The 23029-nt window shown below is 41.8% G+C and overlaps 1 protein-coding gene across 4 annotated transcripts in view; it reads right to left on the bottom strand.

Moving 5' to 3' along the window:
- The window catches only part of ccdc88c (coiled-coil domain containing 88C), a 127070-nt gene that overhangs the window by 90653 nt on the left and 13388 nt on the right, over positions 1 to 23029 (bottom strand). The window lies entirely within an intron of this gene.

The following is a 23029-nucleotide window of genomic DNA, read 5'->3' as shown; positions in this document are numbered from 1 at the left end:
CATGTCAACATTCACAGTGCAGGGTAGAAAAATTATGAGAACCCCCTTGGCTAATGACGTCTCCAAGAGCGAATCATAGACAGGAACCAGCCAAACAAGAGTCTAATTAATGTGATGAGAATGGAGGTGTTGGTTAAAGCTAGGCTTTACACGATCAGGATTTTTGGAGCCGATCACAGAGTTTAAAAAAAAAAAAAACAATAACCGATCAACGATCGGATCACAAGATGGAGTAATGTGTCTATTTAAATGACTTGTTCATTTAATGTATCTACGTGTGTACTGTATACTGAGTATCTTCAAAAGTATTCTCTATTCAAGTCATGTATTCTAATCATTCAGGTCAAATCAACATTACCACATGACAGAAATAATGGGTGCTAACTTACTGTAATTACCGTAATTTCTCATGTATAACGCGCACCCATGTATAATACGTACCCCCAAAGTATTATCTGTAGTTTGTTTGTTTATAAGCACTTTATTTGAACACATAGCTTTATTTTTATTTACTTGCTCTAATTTTGAAATTCACAGCCCTACTTTTATTTAGTAAATTAGAAAACACACAGTTGTGCTCAGATGTTTGATTACCCAGACAGAATTTGTAAGATGTGTACAATTCTTTAAAGAAAACATGAAGGTCCAGGCGAAACACATTTCATTTTATTTTAATGGGATTCAAATTAAACTGTCAAGCATTTCAGAAAAGCATTATCATTATACAAAACATAACATCAGTCGTATTTAAAAAATAAATAAATAAATAAATAAATATTTCACAAATTCTGCCTGGGTATGTAAACTTATGAGCACAATTGTACATATATGCAGTCATATGTACCCCTGTCATATTGGAATGAAAGCGTAGGCTACACCTGTTTCCTAACCTCTAGGTGGCGGTGGCATACAATAATGAAAGTGTACAACTTGTTCATAACCTCTAGGGGGCGGACGGTGGCATATTGGAATGAAAGTATACAGCTTTTTCCATAACCTCTCCTTGGCGGCATACATTTATAAAATGGGAAAGTCTTTTCCCCCTATACCTATGTATAATGCGCACTATTAACTTTTGACAGTTTTTGGGTGAAGAAATGCAGATTATACACAAGAAATTATGGTTAATTACTTTATTGAAATTAAATTACTTCATACATACCAAAACCTTAGCGCATGATTCGAGAGAATGGTGGCATGTTTACGTACGATCGTTAGTGCTAGCACTGGCTTGCTAGGCTACATAACGTTTTGTTGCCTGCTTGCGAGCTGTATTGTATTAGAAGTATGTGAACATACCTAAAGCAATCCTTGAAGTAAAGTCCTCTCCCGAGCACCGGTGACCATCACGTTTTCCCCCATTTCGTTCTTATAATACACACGGCGTGATGCATTGTTGTCGTCGCCATGGTAATGAATGTAGTGTGTATCCGGTCGCGTTTGAGTTGACAATAAAGCCCGGTGATCGTAAAAGACGGGATGTGGTGGTATCGGAATACAAGATTTTATTGAAGTAGTTTGACATAGTGCAATCGTGAAAGACCAAATTTGTCTTGTAGTCTGATCCAGGCATTAGGTGTCGTCTGTCTCAGACGTGTTGTCCGTCCCACACCGCCGACATGTTTTTTTTAAAGTGACAAGGCTAAAAATAAACTAGCTTTTGGATTCAAATATACTGTACACGATGGCGACGTGGAGTAAATGCTTTTGCGGAGCTGATCAATGATGTGATTGATCGGATTGGTGATTCATGACATTAAAGCTGATCAGCCGATTAGCATAAAATGCTTATTATCGGCCGATACCGATAAAGCTGTATCAGATCGGTGAAAAGTCTAGTTAAAGCTGCCATGCCCAATAAAAATCACACAGTTTTGCTTTTGGTATTCTCGAGAAGCAGTGCCTAATGTTAATGTTACAAAGAAGTGCTCTCAGATTACCTACAACTAATTGTGGACTTGCCTGAAACGGGAAAGGGTGACAAAGGTATCTCTAACAGCCTTGATGTTCATCAGTTCATGGTAAAACAGGTTGTTTACAACCATGTAGGTCACTATAGGTATGGTGTTCTTTTTATTGCGTTTGCACCAAACATAACTTCTGGAATTATGGCCAAAGGGTTCAACCTTGGTTACATCGGACCATAACACATTTTCCCACATACACTATATTGCCAAAAGTATTTGCTCACCTGCCTTAACTCACATATGGACTTAAATGACACCCCATTCCTAATACATAGGGTTCAATTTGACGTCAGTCCACCCTTTGCAGCTATAACAGCTTCAACACTTCTGTGAAGGGTTTCCACAAGCTTTAGGAGTGTGTTTATGGGAATTTTTGACTGTTCTTCCAGAAGCGCATTTGTGAGGTCACAGACAGATGTTGGACAAGAAAACTTGGCTCTCAGTCTCCGCTCAAATCCATCCCAAAGGTCCTCTATCGGGTTAAGATCAGGACTCTTTGCAGGCCAGTCAAATTCACCCATACCAGACTCTTGTCATTAATGTGTTTATGGACTTTGCTTTGTGCACTGGTGCACAGTGATGTTGGAAGAGGAAGGGGCCAGCTCCAAACTGTTCCCACAAAGGTGAAAGCATGGAATTGTCCAACAGCTCTTGGTATGCTGAAGCATTCAGAGTTCCTTTATCTGGAACTATGGGGCCAAACCCAGCTCTTGAAAAACAACCCCACACCATAATCACCCCTCCACCAAACTTTACACTTGGCACAATGCAGTCAGACAAGTACCGTTCTCCTGGCAAGCGTCAAACCCAGACTCGTTCTTCAGATTGCCAGATTGAGAAGTGTCATCATCACTTGTTGGCAGAAGTGTTCCGGAAGTGACATAATTTTTTGTTGCCGGACGTGTGCCGGAGGTGACGTCATCGCCCGTTGCCGGAAGTGTGTCGGTAGTGACATCATTGTTTGTTGTCGTGAGCTGGCCAGAAGTGAGGTCATTGTTTGTTGCCGGGAATATAGCCCGGGAACCAGAAGTGCCGTTAGCGGATGTGACGCCATCGGTTGTTGCCGGAAATCTTGACTGGAAATCGGAAGTGACGTTGGCTGATGTGACGTCATCGGTTGTTGTAGCCAGAAGTGCGGACGGTATGAAATGTTTCAACATGTCCAGACATATTTAGAACAAGTCCGAGACTTGTCTTGACCTCCCCCACCCACCATAAATGCCACAACTCTCTTGCCTCCAAGCGAGGCCCTCAAGTGAGCCCCCAAGCGGGTCCCCTCCCCCCACACTTCCAGTCACAGCCTAACACATTCTCAACATCTGAGGATTCGTCTCAGAAAGATTAATATTCCTTGGTGAAGTCCTTTTTCCTCACTTTTGTCAAACATATATTCTTAGAAGCCACCGTAAATATAATCGCCTCAACTCCACTACAGACATGTCGAGAAATGTTCAGTCATGAACTGTCACAGTAATGTCATCGTCTATCCCTATAGCAACATGTAAACAGAGCACACACCTGCACCTCTACATTTCTTACATTGTATTAGTCACATTTCCAATTAGCATCCATAAGATTACAGGAGGCTTCTTGCCATGCCGTGTTGAGCATAGAAAACTGAGTGATACAAATCACAGGGGATTCCTCTACTTATGTTGATGGGAAGTCATCCTTTAGAAACTACAATACTTTCCAGCCATGTACTCTGTTCTTATAAACAGTAGCAAATACATCATCTCAAATTTTCTAGCTGACAATACTTTATTGACATAGGTGGACCCCTCTCAGATGTTGTGAGAAAAAAGGACTAAACCCAGGAATAAAATTAATCTTTCTGACACGAATTGTCAGATGTTGAGAATTTGTTAGGCTGTGACTGGAAGTGTGGGGGGAGGGGACCCGCTTGGGGGCTCACTTGAGGGCCTCGCTTGGAGGCAAGAGAGTTGTGGCATTTATGGTGGGTGGGGGAGGTCAAGACAAGTCTCGGACTTGTTCTAAATATTTCTGGACATGTTGAAACATTTCACACATTCCGCACTTCCGGCTACAACAACGGATGGTGTCACATCCGCCAATGTCACTTCCGATTTCCAGTCATGATTTCCGGAAACAATACAACTTCCGGCAACAACCGATGGCGTCACATCCGCTAACGTCACTTCTGGTTTCCAGGCTATATTCCCGGCAACAAACAATGACCTCACTTCCGGTCAGCTCACGACAACAAACAATGACGTCACTATCGACACACTTCCGGCAACGGGCGATGATATCACATTTGACACACTTCCGGCAACAAATGATGACGTCACTTCCGACACGCTTCTGGCACCAAGTGATGACGTCACTACAGGCACACTTCCAGCCATCCATCATTTTGACATTTGCTGGATACTAATTTTTTTTTGACACCTTTCGGAGTTGCCCCTTCAGAGTCCTTGCCTTAACCCGATAGAGATACTGTGGCATGACCTCAAGAGAGCTGGTTCACACCAGAAATCCCAAGAATATTATTGAAATGAAACAGTTTTTGTAAAGTAATTCCCCCTGACCGTTGTGCAGGTCTGATCTATTACTACAGGAAAAGTTTGGTGGAGGTTTTTGCTGCCAAAGGAGGCTCAAACAGTTATTACATACTTTTTCACATACTTTTTCCACCTGCACTCGGACGGTTACATGTTGTGTTCAGTAAAAACATGAAAACATATAATTGTTTGTGTGGTCTTAGTTTAAGAAAAGTGACTTAGATGAAAATCAGGTCAGATTTTATGTAGAACTACAGTTTCACAATGGTTTTCCTGCAACTGTATATCACTACATACGCCACAACATTATGACAACTTGCACAATGCAGTAATGTCCACTACACGTTCCAGAGGTCTTAATAACTAGTATCAATTCTGAAAAATGTTTAGTAGTGGGTTCTTTCTTATCAAAAAGAGATGTACCGGCAATTCTGCTCATGGTCGATCAAAATACATTCGCAGAAATCCAAATTGTTTGCCACCAGCTGACGAGGACCTATGTGTCTACATGTTCATGCTGCTCATGTGCAGTGTTAGTGAGTGTGCAGGAAACACTGCTGCAACACTGAGTGAAAGTGTGTGTAAGTGCGTGTGTCAGGAAATAAAAGGTCAGAATGGTGGACTGGAGCAAAATGCACCGTATTCGACTGGCCAACACTGTATTGTTCTGACTATTACAAATGTACGTTAATGAAAGACACACGTCATGATACATGCACTATGAAGGTTAAAACAATGAGGCAAAGATACTGTGTCAAAACAGACTATTTATCTAACAAAGCACGTTGTCTTTAAACATGGTGGATTAAGGTAAAACAGGCATTCTGTATCCATACAGTCTGGTTAGGTTAGAGGAAAGACACTTGACATAATACACTGCTTGTGTGGCTGTGTGTTATGGGAGAATGGAAGTCACTGTCACCAGGTTAGGTTATCTGGGAATAGCAGACACAAAAAAACTCAAAATGCAGGTGCCGTAGTAAAAATAAATAATCACGGATGAAAAAAATTATTATACGATGAGTAATTGTTTGGAAAGTATTATAAAGTCATTTATATTCGCATTCACTTACACCACTGTTTCAACTGAGACAAAGTGTGGTGAAGGCTCAGAGGTAGCACAATACTTTCAGGTACAATTTCACTGTCCTTAAGACTAGGAGGTAACTTGATCATCAAATCCCTCTCTTTACCTATACTGCAATGGTGTGAATAAAACATGTGAGCTGATCACCAGATGGCTTTGGAGGTTGAGCTCGAATTTAAGGTTAAAAATTTTCAGAACTCACTTTTGAGCTTGGCATAAACTGCTCTCGTCAACCAGCACAACCTCAAATGACAGCAACTGTAACAGTCCCCATCTGATGTTTATGATGCTTATTTAAAAATAAAATGCAGCCGGGGCTTTGGATTTGGCCTATCACCTCAGGATCCAAACGGACCTGTTGTCCTCCAAACAAAGAATTACAGTAAAGAAAATTTTAATTCCTTGAAAATTGGATCATTTCATATGGTGTACTTCAGGTTGTACTTGGAGGAAAGGAGTTATTTTGTAACCATTGGAAGTGTTCAATCTCATTGAATGGCAATGACCTATGGGGTCCCTCAAGGGTTAGTTCTTGGACCCTTCCTGTTCAGAATCAGAATCATTTTTATTTGCCAAGTATGTCCAAAACACACAAGGAATTTTTCTCCGGTAGTTGGAGCCGCTCTAGTACAACAGAATTTACAGAACACTTTGGAGACATAAAGACATTGACAAAAAACAATTGTGCAAAAAGATGCAGAGTCCTCTAGCACTTAGAGCAGTTCGAATGACTAATATCGCAATAGTCCGGTGCAATGACCATTGTGCAAAGGGCGCTGAGACTTCAAGGAGTGTATGCGGTCTTCAAGGAGTGTATGCGGTTTAAAGTGACGAGTAGTGCGATAATCTGGGACAATGGTTGTGCAAATGTTACAGATACTCCTCAATCAGTGTGCAAATGGAGCAGATGCTACTCTGGCATGAGTGGCCAGTATATGCAAATAGTGCAGCATTGCGAGACAACTACAGCGAGTGCACGAGTAATACATAATTGGCCCCACAGAAATGTGACAACGAACTCAAATAAAAAAATTGCCAGCTTGTTGTAATGGAATTATAGGTTAGCTGTTTAAGAAGTTGATTGCAAGAGGGAAGAAGCTGTTGGAATGTCTACTAGTTCTAGTTTGGATTGATTGGTAGCGCCTACCTGAGGGAAGGAGCTGGAAGAGCTGGTGACCGGGGTGGGGTGGGTCCGAGAGGATTTTGCACGCCCTTGTCTTAGTTCTGGCAGCGTGCAAGTCCTCAAGGGTGGGTAGGGGGGTACCGACAATCCTTTCAGCAGTTTTGATTGTCCGTTGCAGTCGGAGTTGGTCCTTTTTTGTAGCAGCACCAAACCAGACTGTGATGGAAGAACACAGGACTGATTCGATGACCGCTGTGTAGAACTGTCTCAGCAGCTCCGGTGGCAGGCCGTGCTTTCTCAGAAGCCGCAGGAAGTACATCCTCTGCTGGGCCTTTTTGAGGACGGAGTTGATGTTGGTCGCCCACTTCAGGTCCTGGTAGATTGTAATTCCCAGGAACTTGAAGGTCTCGACGGTTGACACAAGGCAGCTGGACAACGTGAGGGGCAGCTGTGGCAAAGGATGCCTCCTGAAGTCCACCATCATCTCTACAGTCTTGAGCGTGTTCAGCTCCAGGTTGTGTCGGCCGCACCACAGCTCCAGCCGCTCCGCTTCCTGTCGATATGCAGACTCGTCACCGTCCTTGATGAGGCCGATGACAATGGTGTCATCTGCAAACTTCAGGAGTTTGACAGTCGGGTTCGCTGAGGTGCAGTCGTTCGTGTAGAGAGAGAAGAGCAGCGGAGAGAGGACACAACTTTGGGGCGCCCCAGTGCTGATGCTGCGTGTGGATGAGGTGGCCTCCCCCACCCTGACCTGCTGTGTCCTGCCCGTCAGAAAGCTGTAAATCCACTGGCAGATGGCAGGTGAGACGCTGAGCTGGAGAAGCTTGGATGAAAGGAGTTCAGGGATGATGGTATTGAACGCTGAGCTGAAGTCCACGAACAGGATCCTCGCGTAGGTCCCTGCACTGTCGAGGTGTTCTAGGATGAAGTGCAGTCCCATGTTGACTGCATCATCTGCAGATCTGTTCGCTTGGTAGGCAAACTGCAGGGGGTCCAGCAGGGGACCTGTGACACTCTTGAGGTGGTCCAGCACGAGACGTTCAAAGGACTTCATGACAACAGATGTCAAAGCAACAGGCCTGTAGTCATTCAGACCCGAGATTGCAGGTTTCTTGGGGACTGGAATGATGGTGGAGCGTTTGAAACAGGATGGAACTTCGCACATTTCCAGAGATCTGTTGAAGATCTGAGTGAAGACTGGAGCGAGCTGGTCCGCGCAGACTTTGAGGCAGGATGGGGACACGTGGTCCGGGGCTGCCGCTTTGTTAATCTTTTGTTGTTTGAAGCTGCGTCTCACATCCTGTTCATGGATGGTTAACGCAGAGGTCAGAGGTGTGATTGTGGTCGCGGGTGCGGCCGGATGGGTGTGTGGTATGAAACTGTCCTTTTCAAATCTGCAGTAGAAGGTATTCAAGTCGTTGGCTAGTGTGCTATTGTTCTCAGCTTGGGGGGATCGTCACTTGTAATTAGTCAGCGATTGGAATGCATGCCAGGCTGATTTAGAGTCGTTTGCGCTAAACTTATTTTCCAACTTTGCTGTATAGATCCTCTTTGCAATGTTAATTTCTTTAGTCAGCTGGTTTCTAGCTCGATTATACAGGGCCCTGTCCCCGCTCTGATATGCGTCCTCCTTAGCTTGGCGAAGCTGCTTAAGTTTAGCAGTGAACCACGGCTTATTGTTGTTGAATGTGCGAAATGATTTTGTTGGTACACAAACCTCTTCACAGAAACTGATATAGGATGTGACAGTGTCCGTATATTCATCCAGGCTGCCAGCTGAATTTTCAAAGACACTCCAGTCTGTGCAGTCTAAACAGCTTTGAAGTTCCATCTTGGCTTCATTTGTCCACTTTTTGACTGTTTTCACTGTAGGCTTCGCACATTTAAGTTCTTGCCTGTACGTCGTTATTAAGTGAATTAAGCAGTGATCAGACGAGCCCAGGGCTGCAAGAGGTATAGCACGGTATGCGTTTTTTACCGTAGTGTAGCAGTGGTCTAAAGTATTATTTTCCCTGGTAGGACAGTCGATGTGCTGCTTGTATTTAGGGAGTTCGTGGTTGAGTTTAGCTTTGTTAAAGTCCCCGAGAATAATGAGGGGTGAGTCGGGGTGTTTTTTTTCAATTTCGTTGACTTGATCGGCGAGCGTTCAGCCTGCATATGCTTTCCTTGGGTCAAAATTTTCAAAACTTTAATTTTGACTATCAAAGCTATGCAGATGACACAGTTATATCTAGCAGTGTCTCCAGATAACTGCAGTTCAATTGAGATGTGTCACTGTCTAAAACATAAATAACTGGGTGAGCCAAATGTTTCTTCAATTAAAGCACAACAACTGAGATAATTGTTTTTGGCAATAAAGAAAAGAGGATTGCTGTTAGTAAATACCTGGAGTCACTCTCTTTAAAAACTAAAGACCAAGTCCGAAACCTTGGTGTACTGATACATTCTATAACTTGGCCTGGGGCCTAAGACAAGGTGACTGAAGAATGACCTGAAATATAGGACGGTTATTTGCAAATTTTCAAGGTTTCGAGAAACTCTCTCGCTAGTAGACATTTGTTCTGTAAAAAGAATTAAAATGCATTAATTGATGATAGAAAATTAAAAATAAACTAAGGTTCATTATTTTGGGGGATGAGCAAAATGAAAATCCTGGTTAAACTCATGGTTAATTCCATTGATATGATTAAATGAAATGTGAAAAGTAAAATGTTAACTACTTACTGTGAAGGTTGAGAATATCAGTTTTATGAAAATGCGCACTTTGCAGCACTATGTTCAAAACCATGATTTGTTTGGACTCACAGAGTTAACAGTCTTGTTTCAATGTTTCTTTAAAATGCTGTCAAATGATCAAAGCAAATTTATAGAGCACCTTTTAATACAACCCCAATTCCAATGAAGTTGGGACGTTGTGTTAAACAAAAACAGAATACAATGATTTGCAAATCATGTTCAACCTATATTTAATTGAATACACTACAAAGACAATATATTTCATGTTCAAACTGATAAACTTTATTGTCCATCCATCCATCCATCCATTTTCCGAGCCGCTTCTCCTCACTAGGGTCGCGGGCGTGCTGGAGCCTATCCCAGCTGTCATCGGGCAGGAGGCGGGGTACACTCTGAACTGGTTGCCAGCCAATCGCAGGGCACATAGAAACAAACAACCATTCGCACTCACAGTCATGCCTACGGGCAATTTAGAGTCTCCAATTAATGCATGTTTTTGGGATGTGGGAGGAAACCGGAGTGCCCGGAGAAAACCCACGCAGGCACGGGGAGAACATGCAAACTCCACACAGGCGGGGCCGGGGATTGAACCCGGGTCCTCAGAACTGTGAGGCTGACGCTCTAACCAGTCGGCCACCGTGCCGCCTAAACTTTATTGTTTTTAGCAAATAATCTTTAACTTAGAATTTTATGGCTGCAACACGTTCCAAAAAAACTAGGACGGGGTCATGTTTAACAGTCAATGTTAAACAGTCCGGGGTCTCCGTTGTCTTATTTTACGCTTCATAATGCGCCACACATTTTCAATTGGAGACAGGTCTGGACTGCAGGGAGGCCACTCTAGTACCTGCACTCTTTTACTATGAAGCCATACTGTTGTAACACGTGCAGAATGTGGTTTGGCATTGTCTTGCTGAAATAAGCAGGGGCGTCCATGAAAAAGACGTTGCTTGGATGGCAGCATATGTTTCTCCAAAACCTGTATGTGACTTTCTGCATTAATGGTGCCTTCACAGATGTGTAAGTTACCCATGCCATTGGGACGAACAAAGCCCCGCACCATCACAGGTGCTGGCTTTTGAACTTTGCGTCCATAACAGTCCGGATGGTTCTTTTTCTCTCTGGTCCGGAGAACACGACGTCCACAATTTCCAAAAACAATTTGAAATGTGGACTCATCAGACCACAGAACACTTTTCCACTTTGTATCAGTCCATCTAAGATGAGCTCGGGCCCAGAGAAGCCGGCAGGGTTTCTGGGTGTTGTTGATAAATGGCTTTTGCTTTGCATAGTAGAGTTTCAAGTTGCACTTACGGATGTAGCGCCGAACTGTATTTACTGACATTGGTTTTCTGAGGTGTTCCTGAGCCCATGTGGTGATATCCTTTACACATTGATGTCGGTTTTTGATGCAGTGCCGCCTGAGGGATCGAATGGTTTTCGGCCTTGCCGCTTACATGCACTGATTTCTCCAGATTCTCTGAACCTTTTGATGATATTATGGACCGCAGATGATGAAATCCCTAAATTCCTTGCAATTGTAATTGAGGAACATTGTCCTTAAACTGTTCGACTATTTTCTCACGTACTCGTTCAGAAAGAGGTGAACCTCGCCCCATCTTTGCTTGTCAATGACTGAGCAATTCAGGGAAGCTCCTTTTATACCCAATCGTGGCACCCACCTGTTCCCAATTAGCCTGTTCACCTGTGGGATATTCCAAACAGGTGTTTGATGAGCATTCCTCAACTTGTTATCGTGTTATTGCGTGTTATTACTTATGCAAAGCGTTATGACCTGTTGCTGCAGGGGAAAAAATAAGTTGTGGAAGATTCTTCTTTTTTTAGGATTGGTGATTAACTAGTGTGACACTGTGATATTTTAGAGTTTGTCGAGAAGAGTTTTGTTTTGTTTTTATGAAGTAGTGAGAATGAGGCCTCGAGACCTGAAAGGGAGTAGCTTACTGATGACAAGGCAGATTCCATTAGGCTAGTATATCTCAACGTTTACACAAACTAATAATATTGATTGAATTTAGTTATTAGCTGGGGATAATTATCAGTGTGCATTCAAAGTTAAAGATAGTAGAATTTCAAACAATTTCAACATAAACAGATACTTAATGCTTAAAAGGATTGTTATATGCTGCAAACTCCAGTCATGACTTTGCGCGGCTCTGTGTTTTTTTTATGTTGCACTGTCTGTGTTTTTATGCTCAGCTGTGTGTTTTTGTGCACATTTCTCTGGCGGAGCAAACTTCAGCGCGATAAGCGTACATCTGAAGTGTGCCCTGCAGTCCTGCTCACTCTTGGGCTTTCTGGTTTATCCACGCCCTTTGTTCAGTTTGTGGATGAGCGTCATGGCAACATGACTTCAGTCTGGCTTCAGCGTCATGGCGACCTCCTTCACCCAGTGGGGTACTTCTCTCATCAACTTGATCCAGTGGCACGGCACCTTCCTGCGTGCCTTTGCGCGGTGGCCGCCTGTGAACAGGCTGTTCTCGTCGCATGTGGTATTCTCCACTAACTTTGTGCGTTTCTCACTGTGTAAATTCTATCTTACAGCAGCAAAGCTCGTCTCACCTGTCTGCTGTGCGTTGGGCCTCCCCCATGTGACAGTTCAGCGTTGCAATCCTAGTGGAAGGTAAATCTGTCACAATCTACACGGACCCTCGTTATGCCTTCGGGGTGGTTCATGACTTGGGCGTCGTCTGGCATCATCGCATCTTTTTGAAATCTGACGGTAAACCTATTCTTCACCATGATGAGGTTGTCACTCTCCTCAACGCCATCCTACTCCCTTCTGTTAAAATGTACAGCACACACCAACATGTCTGACCCTGTCTCTTAAGGGAATGCACGTCAGATGCCGCAGCCAAGGCTGCATCGCTCCTTTCTCCTCCATCTTTCCATCTCTCCTCTCCTCTCTCACCCCGTCCCTCGCATTCTGCCCCTCTTCTTCTCACTGACCTTCACTCACTGTCTACTCCCACTGAATGCACTTTTTGACGACAGTGTGGTGCGTCTTTTGTGGATAGTGTTTGGATGGGCGCAAATGGTAAGCCACATCTCTCTCATCGTCTGTTTTTGTTTTTTGTTATGCATAATTGGCACATGGGATAGACCTTGTGTCTAGAGAGGGGATTTTGTTGTAGAATTGACACCCTGTGAAGGCAAAAAAATACTGTCTAGTTATGATAAACATGTTTTTAAAATGTATTTAAGTATTTCCGGCAAAACATTGCATCCACATCCATGGTGGCAAAAGAACTATTGACTGAAATTACTCCCAGATGGGGAATTCCTAAAAAACTTTCCTCCGATAATGGCACACACTTTGTAAATGAAGTTATGACCCAGCTATCAGATAGGTTATAATTTGACCTCAGAACACATTGTAGTTACAACCCTCAATCTGGTGGTGCAGTAGTCAAAGAAAATGGGATTTTGAAAGCCAAATTGAGTAAATGTTGTGAAGACACTAAATTAAATTGGATTAAGTGCCCACCAATTGTGTTGATGTATATGAGAATGCGTGTGCGTCCTAGGCACAATTTGTCTCCCTTTGAGATCCTCTTTGCAGGGCCTCCAAATGTCGGATTGCTGATGGAGACATATCTTTGCGAAGACAACACGATCAGGTACTGCACGTCTTTGACTAATTTGCTCTTCTCAGCACTGCCCAGAGCAGCTGATGGACCCCTGCACAGCATCAGACCTGGGACTTTGTGTTAATAAAGAACTTCCAGCGAAAGATGTGGAGAATTCAGCGCTGGCTTGGGCCCTTTCAAGTCCTCTTGGTCGCTCACATGGCTGTGAAAGTTGCTGAAAAAGCTACGTGGGTTCATGCGTCACACTGCAAAACGGTTCCAGTGCCTCATGTGGTCCCAACTCCTCCTCCTCCTTCACCTTCTGCAACGGGTGGTCAGAAAGCCCGCCCTGATAAAGCTGAATACTGACCGCGGCCGAGAGGAAGTTCGACGTGGCTGAATAGTCTCTAAAGACGATAAACCTTTAGTAGACAGTTTTAGCTACAATCAGTGCTCGTAACTGACTACATATTGATCGGTTATAGAGGAGCAGAAGATCGACCAGTCATCTGTTGTCTGAACTGACGCGCACAGTTGCATAACTAGGCAGAAGAAGATGATGACTTCTCCCAGGGGTTTCAAACCCCTCTCTGTGCTTTAGCATTACTTGCCATAATTACTGTGTTATGTTACTGCGTCTTGATGCTCCCACTTTGACAGGTGACACTATTTCGTACCTCGTGAGATGTGACAATCATGACGAGCTTCTTTGGTTGTATGCGATTGCCACTGCCTCTACTAATTTCACCTCCTATAGTATAAATGTTTGGTTTCTTTGCGCCCTTCTTGTGGCACGTTCTCAAAATCACTGGACCTGCTATGTTTGTTGTTTCATGCCACCGCAAACCCACGTTGTACCTTCTACCACATCCTAATTGGTCATCACACTTCATTCGATTCCTTTATTATTCCACGGTACACCTTAACCAAACCGTCCTTGAGGTTCTTGTTTCTAGCTGGTTAACTGGACTCGGTTGGCAGGCTTGGCTACACTGTATTGCACTTGTTTTCTGTGTCGCACTTCTTGTGCATGGTTGGCTCTGCGTTTGTCCAGTATACGCGTGTGGCCCCCACTGACCGTGTAACACACTCCTCTGCTACTTGCGACCGATGTATTCCTGACCTGTTTCCTCATGCTGACTGTTTGGATGACGTGACTGACCCGGACTCGGATTCTTCGGTCTCGTTTTTTTTTTTTTTTTTTAGATTGATTTACAACCTGGTTATGAAGGATTTTCTTAACCCTACATTATGTTGTGAAACTCTGGATTTTTTTTAATGTTGTTTGTTTAATACATGTTATCCCGATCATATCATTGTTTACTAATTTTTCATTTTGTTTGATTGATTGATTGATGATCAAAAGGGGGATTTGTTATGACAAAATGACAAAATATAGGCTATATACTCTTTCATTGTTAAAATTACAAAAGGCAAGATTGTTTCCGGATTTAATTTCCAAAACATGTGACACGCATGATAGTACAAACCCCAATTCCAAGGATTTTGGGACGTAGTGTAAAACGTAAATGAAAACAGAATGATTCGCAAATCCTTTTCAACCTGTAATTTAAATGAATACACTACAAAGACAAGATATTTAATGTTCAAAGTGATGAACATTATTGTTTTTTGGGAAATGTTCTCTAATTTTGAAGTTGCTGCCTGCAAAACAATCCAAAAATTCTGGGACAGGGGCAAAAAAAGACTGGGAGAATTGAGGAATGCTAAAAAAAACTGTTTGGAATATTTCACAGGTGAACTAGTTAATTGAAAACAGGTGAGTGTCATGATTGGGTATTAAATGAGCATCACCGAAAGGCTCAGTTGTTCACAAGCAAGGATGGGGCGAGGTTCACTACTTTGTGCGTTTGCAAATAGTCCAACATTTGAAGTGCTCATTCTGTTTTTTAAAAAAAAAAACAATACATTTGAACAAAGATGGCGACCACAATAACTAAGATAAATGTTGTAGTCCTATGATGCAACAATGACCTATTTACCAACACACAGCCACCCCCCCCCCCCCCCCCCCCCACACACACACACACACACACACACAAATCCATGCGCCACTAACACTCTGGGTTTATATATCTAATCCGAGATCAATATTATGGTGGCAACCACCAGGAGATCTGACGTCAACAAAGCCGCTAAGGTTCTCCATTTTCACAATACTTTGACAACATTCCCCAGAATGTATGTGAAGAACTTGCAAGCGGTCTGTTTAGGAAGGACCTGGATTATCCATTCATTCATCTTCCATTCCACTTATCTTCAATAGGGTCGTGGGCGTGCTGGAGTCTATCCCAGCAATCTTCGGGCGAGAGGCGGGGTACACCCTGAACTGCTCGCCAGCCAATCGCAGGGCACATGTAAAGAAACAACCATTCGCGCGCACATTCACACCTAAGGGCAATCTAGGGTCCTCAATCAACCCACCATGCATGTTTTGGGATGTGGGAGGAAACCAGAGTGCCCAGAGAAAACCCACGCAGGCACAGGGAGAACATGCAAACTCCACACAGCCGGGGCCGGGATTTGAACCCCTCAGAACTGTGAGGCAGATGTGCTAACCAGTCGTCCACCGTGCCTAGATTATATTTGAAAAAGAAGAGAAATCACTATGGGTGTCCCAATCTGATCTTTGAGATCGGAAATCGGTCCGATATCGGCAAAAATATGAGGATTGGACTGGATCTAACATATCTGATTTTACCACTCTTATACAAGCAGTCCATTCCATGTTCTGCTCCAGCACTTCTATCCAGCAGCACCCAGACTCCATGCAGAGCATGCAACAATAGTTTGCTAAGGTGCTAACATAGTAAGTGAATGTTGTTTGCTTAAAGTCGTTTATTAACACTCCAGTTGAAGTTCATTGTATTTATTAACACTCCAGTTGAAGTTCATTGTAAAACTAAAGAGATAACAAAAGCATTACACCTATTGAATGTTCAAATACATTGCAGACTAAGTTTATTTCTTCATTTTTGTTTGCAAAATTCGCTAGCTCAAAGCTAACACACAATGAATGAAAAACATTACTGACTAGCTAACGAAAATTAGCATTTAACTCGTGGCACTTTAATCTCTTAAAATAATGAATATTAGTAAGCAAACGCTGTATGAACACAAACAGATAGGAAATATAACAATACTGTCTGGCATATATTTTTCAAACTCTGTGAAAAATTAACAATATTCAATCGCAACTACTTCTGCTTTCTTTGTTTCTGCAAATGTGTAACTCAATGCGTGCGCCAATAGGAAATATAACAATACTGTCTGGCATATATTTTTCAAACTCTGTGAAAAATTAACAATATTCAATCGCGACTACTTCTGCTTTCTTTGTTTCTGCAAATGTGTAACTCAATGCGTGCGCCACACTGCCCCTCAGAGTTCAAGACTTGCAAAAGAATTTCAAACGTGTATTGCTGAACAGGTGGAGAAAGCAAATGCTGTTCCCACCGTATGCTGATTTATTCATATTCATGGGTTTACAATTCATTTTTTAGTTAATCTTCTCAAATGTAGAATATACTCATGTTCAGGTTAAGCAGGTTATGTTCCAATTTAAATATATAAATAAAATATATTTTTTAATAATATACATTTTAGTTTTTTCAGGATTTTCTAATGATATTCATTCATTCAATATTTTATTGAATTTTTGTCCATTCTTATTCATGAAGTTACTTTATGTGACCCATTGGTTACATACCAACTGTTGCTGATTATTGTTCTATGTTTGAGTAATATCACTTGATCAAGCCTTTTCTAACATTCCATACTACAAAATAAGTAAAGTATGAATGAATATTGCTGATATCGGATCAGACTAATATCGACATCGGCCAAAACTCAAGGCTGCAATATCGGAACGGAAGTGAAAAAGTTTAATCGGGACATGCCTAGAAATTACTAACCAGAACTACCTGCTGGGTAACTGTCAGTGCAAGCAACATTTGATTTTTGCAGTCAAGTAAAGATCAAGACGAGAGAGACGTGTGTATTACTTTACTCAATGCTTATATTTATATTCCAGCTTTAAAATTCATTACTTTCTGCTAATTGTACTGAAAGTATTGAGGCTTATTGTAAAAATGTCATCCATACAAACAAGATATTAATGGATGAGTACTCAAAGTACTCAAAAGGACCTCACCAGGCAACCTGAAGTGCCACCCACGAGGCCCAACAGTAGAGCATCTTCCAATAACGCCATCACCATCTGGTTGGGAAACTGATACATTTGACCACAACAGCAACGAGGGAGAGAACAGCTGACAGCTCCACAGACGTCCCCCTTCTAATTACAGTGCCGTGAAAAAGTTTTCTTCTTAAATTATTTTTTTGTTTGTTTGTTTTGCATAGTTTCCCCACATCGTTTAAGACAGATGTTGTTAAAGCAGAAGTCAAGAAGTCAAAACTTCCTGTTATATTGTAAATGTCCATGTCTTCTTTATCTGAAATAAATAAATCAACAATAAATATAAAGAAAAATGAAAATATGTGAATGAATTGAAGAATTGCTGGCAGTCTTCATTTTTGCATGGCAGATCCACAAGTTTCTCTGAATATCTGGGACAAATTAACAACAACAGTCCCTTTTTCTTTTTGCAACTCTCATTTTATCTTCACTTGGGCCTGCTTCTCAGACACAATCAGATCCAGTCTGGGTGGAATGGGGGAAAGGCTCACTCTTACAGTAGCTTCCACTGTTGCTCTGTGTCCGTTTCGAGCTTTGTTCTTAGTTGTGGCCACAATGGAAAATCCTGATTCACAGAGGTATGTAGTTGTGAACGGGAGGAGTCGTTTTAAAGCTCTCAGTGCTAGATATGGGTAATCATTTGAGACAACAATCCAGAAGGAGTGCAGGTCCAGTTTGCCCCACTGCAGTTTTAAAGAGGTGTCAGTGGCAACCTCCAGAATCTGGGATTCCAGATGTGATGGCGAAGCAACATAATCAATAGAGGGATCAATAGAAAATGGGTCACCATCCACGTGTCCGTCTCTGGGATCTTCAGGAAAATATTCATCAGACTTCCTTGCCAGTTATGACAGATGTTGAAAGACTGAGTCACTGATCTTCACTTGTGGGGAGTTTTCTAAAATGCCTGACAAAAGTGAAAACATGTACATCCTCTTTTCCTGGATCGTCATAGTCCGCAAACTAGTTTCTTCCTGAAAGCTTCAACTTTGTGTCCAACAAGAAGTATTTTGCTATTTCTCCCTTGGATTGAGATGTTCAGCTGGTTCAGCAGTGAGAAAACATCACAGATGTAGGCAAGTTTAGCTGTGAACTTTGAGGTGGCATGGTGACGTGGCATATGAGTTTTTTTCTCTCAGTAAGAAAAGACCTCATTCCTCATTTAAAATAAATGATCCTCTTGAGAGCCATGTCGGCTGACTGTTGCTTATCTTCTTGCATGTCTTTACAAAGCTTGGGAAAACATCTGGCGTTCACAGCATTATTTTTAATTAAGTTGATGGTTTTCACACTTACATCTATAATCTCGTGGAACTCTGGTGACATCCTTCCTGCTACAAGGTTTTCACGGTGGAGAAAACATTTCGCTTCTGGTACACGATCAAGTATCCGCCTGATGACATCGTGATCCCCGCCAGTCATTTGACGCTGCACCATCGCTGCACACCCCACAACACATTTTTGCTAGTCCAGGCCGTGCTCAGTAAAATAATTATCCACACAGCGGAAACATTCCTGAACCGTAGCTCGTGTTGGCAGCTCTCTACAAAACAGTATGTCTTTTCAAACTACTGTCCCAACAATAACAAATAAAAACTAATAACACGGCATTTGTGACATCAGTGGATTAGTTGAGTTGCACAAAGAAAAACTGGTTACTTTTTATCCTTTCCGAAGCTGATTTTGAATGTCGGGAGCCATGTCCGTGATGCGGTGACTCACAGTGTCGTTTGACAAAGGGATGGTAAGCAGCTTCTTTGCTGAGGTTTCTTCTGTCATCTCATGGCATATCTCCACAGCAGCAGCTAGAACAAGCTCCTCCACTACAATGAACACATTTTTAGTCTGTGCTACACATTTGACTAAGAGGTAGCTGGTTTCAATGCACTTATAGAGCTGCGAGTTATTGACACGATGGACATTTTCTGAAGCCGTAGCCCATTTTCTTTTCTCTTGAAAAAAATCTGACTTTCCTACAAGAGTTGGATGTTTGGTTTCTATATGGCGTTTAAGTTTTTAAGACTTCGGTGCTTCGTTAATGGTGTTAATCCACACTCCACACACTGGGCTCTCGCCTCTGCCTCGTTACCGCCATCCAAAAAGCTGTATTTAATTAAGTCAGGCTTGTACTTGTGCAATTTTGGGGTCTTGGTGAGGTCCAGCATCATCTTCAGTTTCTATTTTTCAGTTTGAATACTTACCCAGAAGACAATTTAAATCAGTTAAATTGGGAAACTCATTGGACTCAGCGCGCATATCTGTTTCTGGAAGGAGCCTGGCCTTCTCCTCAAGAAGGGCAAAAGCACGTAAGCGACTTGTCGACGTCAAGCTCCAAACTTCATTGTTGAGTAGTATAGTCGACTAGTGGACTCTTCTGTACAACCCCGAACTATAAAAATATTTTTGGCCAGAGATCTGCTGTTCACTCGACCTTTCCTGTTTGCAGTGTGGCCTGAAAGATTGTTGTTTGTGAAAATCCCAGTAGATCAGTAATTTCTAATGTTATCTGAACCATCCGTCTGGCTAATGACCTTTCTTCCCCACTGTAATGCTCAGTTTTTACCAAAGTACAGCTTTTGCAACTCAATCACAATTTCCAGGAAATACATTTACTGTAAATGAAGTCTGAAAGACGAAAAACTGGTGTCCCCAATTTTTTTTACATTTTTGATTGACAAATTGCCTGTAGGTGTGAATGTGAGTGCAAATGGTCATTTGTTTATACGTGCCCTGCGATTGGCTGGCAACAAGTTCAGGGTGTACCATGCCTCCTGCCCGATGATAGCTGGGATAGGCTCCAGCACGCCCGCGACCCTAGTGAGGAGAAGCAGCTCTGAAAATGGATGGATGGATGGATGATTTTCGCTGGTAGGTTTCTTGTACTTATTGTGTACAGATAAATAACTGCCTTATTGCCATCTTGTCACAGGAAACAAACAATCAAACAAATGTAAACATCATACAACAAGTCAACATAAAATTGAGTTTTTAAATTGTTGTTGTTTTTTTTTTTTAATTCAGGAAAAAAGTTACCTGGCCCTGTGTGAAAAAGTAATCCCCCCCTTGTTAAATCATGAATTAACTGTGGCTAATTATGTTTTTTGGGAATACTAAGTTCATTTTCACTGAACAGTGACCACACCCAAGCCTGATTACCTCCAGACCTGTTAAATCAAGAAATGACTCATCTAGAACCTGTCTGACAAAATGAAGTCGGCCAAAAGATCTTAAAAAGCTGCAACAAAATGCCACGATCCAAAGAAATTCAAGAACATATGAGAAATGAAGTAATTGACATCCATCAGTCTGGAAAGGGTTACAACGCCATTTATGACCCTAGCAAACCATGGTGAGTAGGGTTGGGCATCGTTTGAATTTGAGCGATTCCGGTTCCTCATTTCGATTCCGGCTCCAAATGATTCTCGATTCTGATTCTTTTAGGGGGCTGGTTAAAAAAAGTTAGCATGGTTTAAATACAACAGGGTGTCTAAACTATGAACATCCATTTCCTTTGCAGCCTGCAGCATAAACTAAAAGGAAGATTTGACTCTGGGTTCTTTTTAACCAGTATCAATCACAAACCTATGACTAAAAAGCAATGTGTGTGGAACTAACCCAATGGACTTAATATTTATTAATTATTGTTTCAGCTAACAATTAAATACAGCACTGTTAAAATAGTTATTTGCAACTGTTTTATCACATCATATGGTTTATATGTGCAAGTTTTAACTTGACTTCGGGTTTTAAGCATGTAGCCTTGTATTTTTAAGGGTATGCACCGGAACTGAGCATTTTGCCACCAAAAAGAACTTCACACAACACCGGTAAAAAACGAAAGTAAAATGAGAGGCAAGAAAGAGTAATGAATGGAACCAAATGCTCTGTAAAACGTTGATTCCTTTAACTACCAACCGATGAAGTTAGCGTTTGTGATACCGTGAGACGTTTTTGTGAATTTTGTCCCAATTCATTCAGTTCAGTTTATTTTTTGAAAGGGGACAATGCAATTTCATAAAACACATGAAGTACACATGGTTAAAAAAGCCAGAATTAGCCAGAAGGATAGTTTTCATCTGTAGTCCCCTGGCCATGATGTAAAAAAGCAGTAAAATACATCTACAAGACAATATAATACAGGATACATAATCAAACTATACTATTAAGAGAGAATAATACATTGTTATGTAAAGTTGCTAGTTTGAACTTTAGCTCAATGTTAAGCTTGTAATGTTACTGTTTCTACTTTCTTTCCAGTATGGTAAAATCATATACATTTAATTTTGTGTTTCTCATCAGGTTTTACGTTGGTTTGAAGACTAAAATAAACGGTAAAAACCATCAGCGCAAGAGTTCAAGCCATCGTTTAACTGGTTAGCTGCGTCAATGTTGGCACAGACGTATTTTATTGTTTCACGCGCCCAATTGTCTTGACTGAAGATCCGCGCGGTGTAGGCTGAGGGTCGGAGCGGGAGGTAACGCTACAGACTTCTACAAATAATTAAAGGCTCCTTTCCACAATATAATCTTAATCCAAGTGTTTCACTGAGATGACTGATCATTTAACAAAGTTAAGACACATTTTTGTTCGCCGCTGCCGTTGGGCACAAGCACATCTTCGTCCGCGTTCTTCGTTGGTTTTCACCACTTTCTTCTTGAGGGTCGGCGCACGGTACTGGAAACAGATTTTTTTTTTATTTTAACGATTCCGGGAGAAATGGAATGTTGGTCCTGGTTCCAATCGGTTCTCGATTCTTGATGCACAACCCTAATGGTGAGAGTCACTATCCACAAATGGAGAAAACGTGGAATAGAGGTGACTGCGAACCTTCCCAGTTCGGATGTTGCGGAATGATCTTAAATGGGCAGTAAATGTTCAAAACCCTCCAGTAAGACCTAGTTAAAAAAATATTGTATTCTGCAAAAAAGAGTGGGTCAGAATTCCTCCACAGCGATGCAAGATTCATCACCAGTTATCGCAAATGCTAGATTTCAGTTATTGCATCCAAGGGTAGCACAGCAAGCAATTAGGTTCATGACCCAATTACTTTTTCACATAGGACCAGATACTGTAGGTTTATTTTTTTTGCCCCCTTAAAACAATAAAACCATATTTTAGAAACAGCATTTATATTTGCTTTGGTTATCGTTGTGAGAAGCATTAAAGTATGGTAAGCATGAAAAAAAATAAAAATAAAAAATTCATAAATCAGGAAAGTGGAAAATACGTTTTCAAAGCATTGTACAAAGTAGGCCAGAGGATATGACGTTCAAAACGTCCCATAGACTCAACACTTTGTTGCAGTCTCCAGAGTAACCAAGGAGGGTGAATGTGCAGGCATGACACAACGCTTAAATATATCCAGGTTTGGGACCAGCACTGGTAAATGGCTCCAGCAGTTGGAGTGTTGAGACAATGGCCGAAAATCAAACCTGTGCCGGCTGCACGAAAGGCAGCAGCGTGTACCATGACAGTGACAGTACGGTCAACGGTGACAATGCTACTCTACAATATTTAAGGTAACATTAAATGGGAGGAAGCAAGTAAAATTATCAACTCTAGAGACTGGGATGAGGTATTAGTGTATTTGTTTTTTTAAGTCAGTGTGAATGTGATATGTGTGTTAGTCAGATGTTCAAAAGGACCATCTGGGGGGAAACTAGTCTTTAGCGAGTGCGGGTGATATCTTGTTACAGTGCTTTGAACAATAGGGAACAGGGAAAGGTGACAGATACACAGGCCCCTTCATAAAACACAAACACATACAGTACACATACACAG

This window comes from Phyllopteryx taeniolatus, chromosome 13, assembly GCF_024500385.1.
Source record: "Phyllopteryx taeniolatus isolate TA_2022b chromosome 13, UOR_Ptae_1.2, whole genome shotgun sequence".
In the NCBI taxonomy this organism is placed as follows: Eukaryota; Metazoa; Chordata; class Actinopteri; order Syngnathiformes; family Syngnathidae; genus Phyllopteryx; species Phyllopteryx taeniolatus.
The sequence above is the reverse complement of the archived record's forward strand: the minus strand, read 5'-3'. Positions and strand labels throughout refer to the sequence as shown.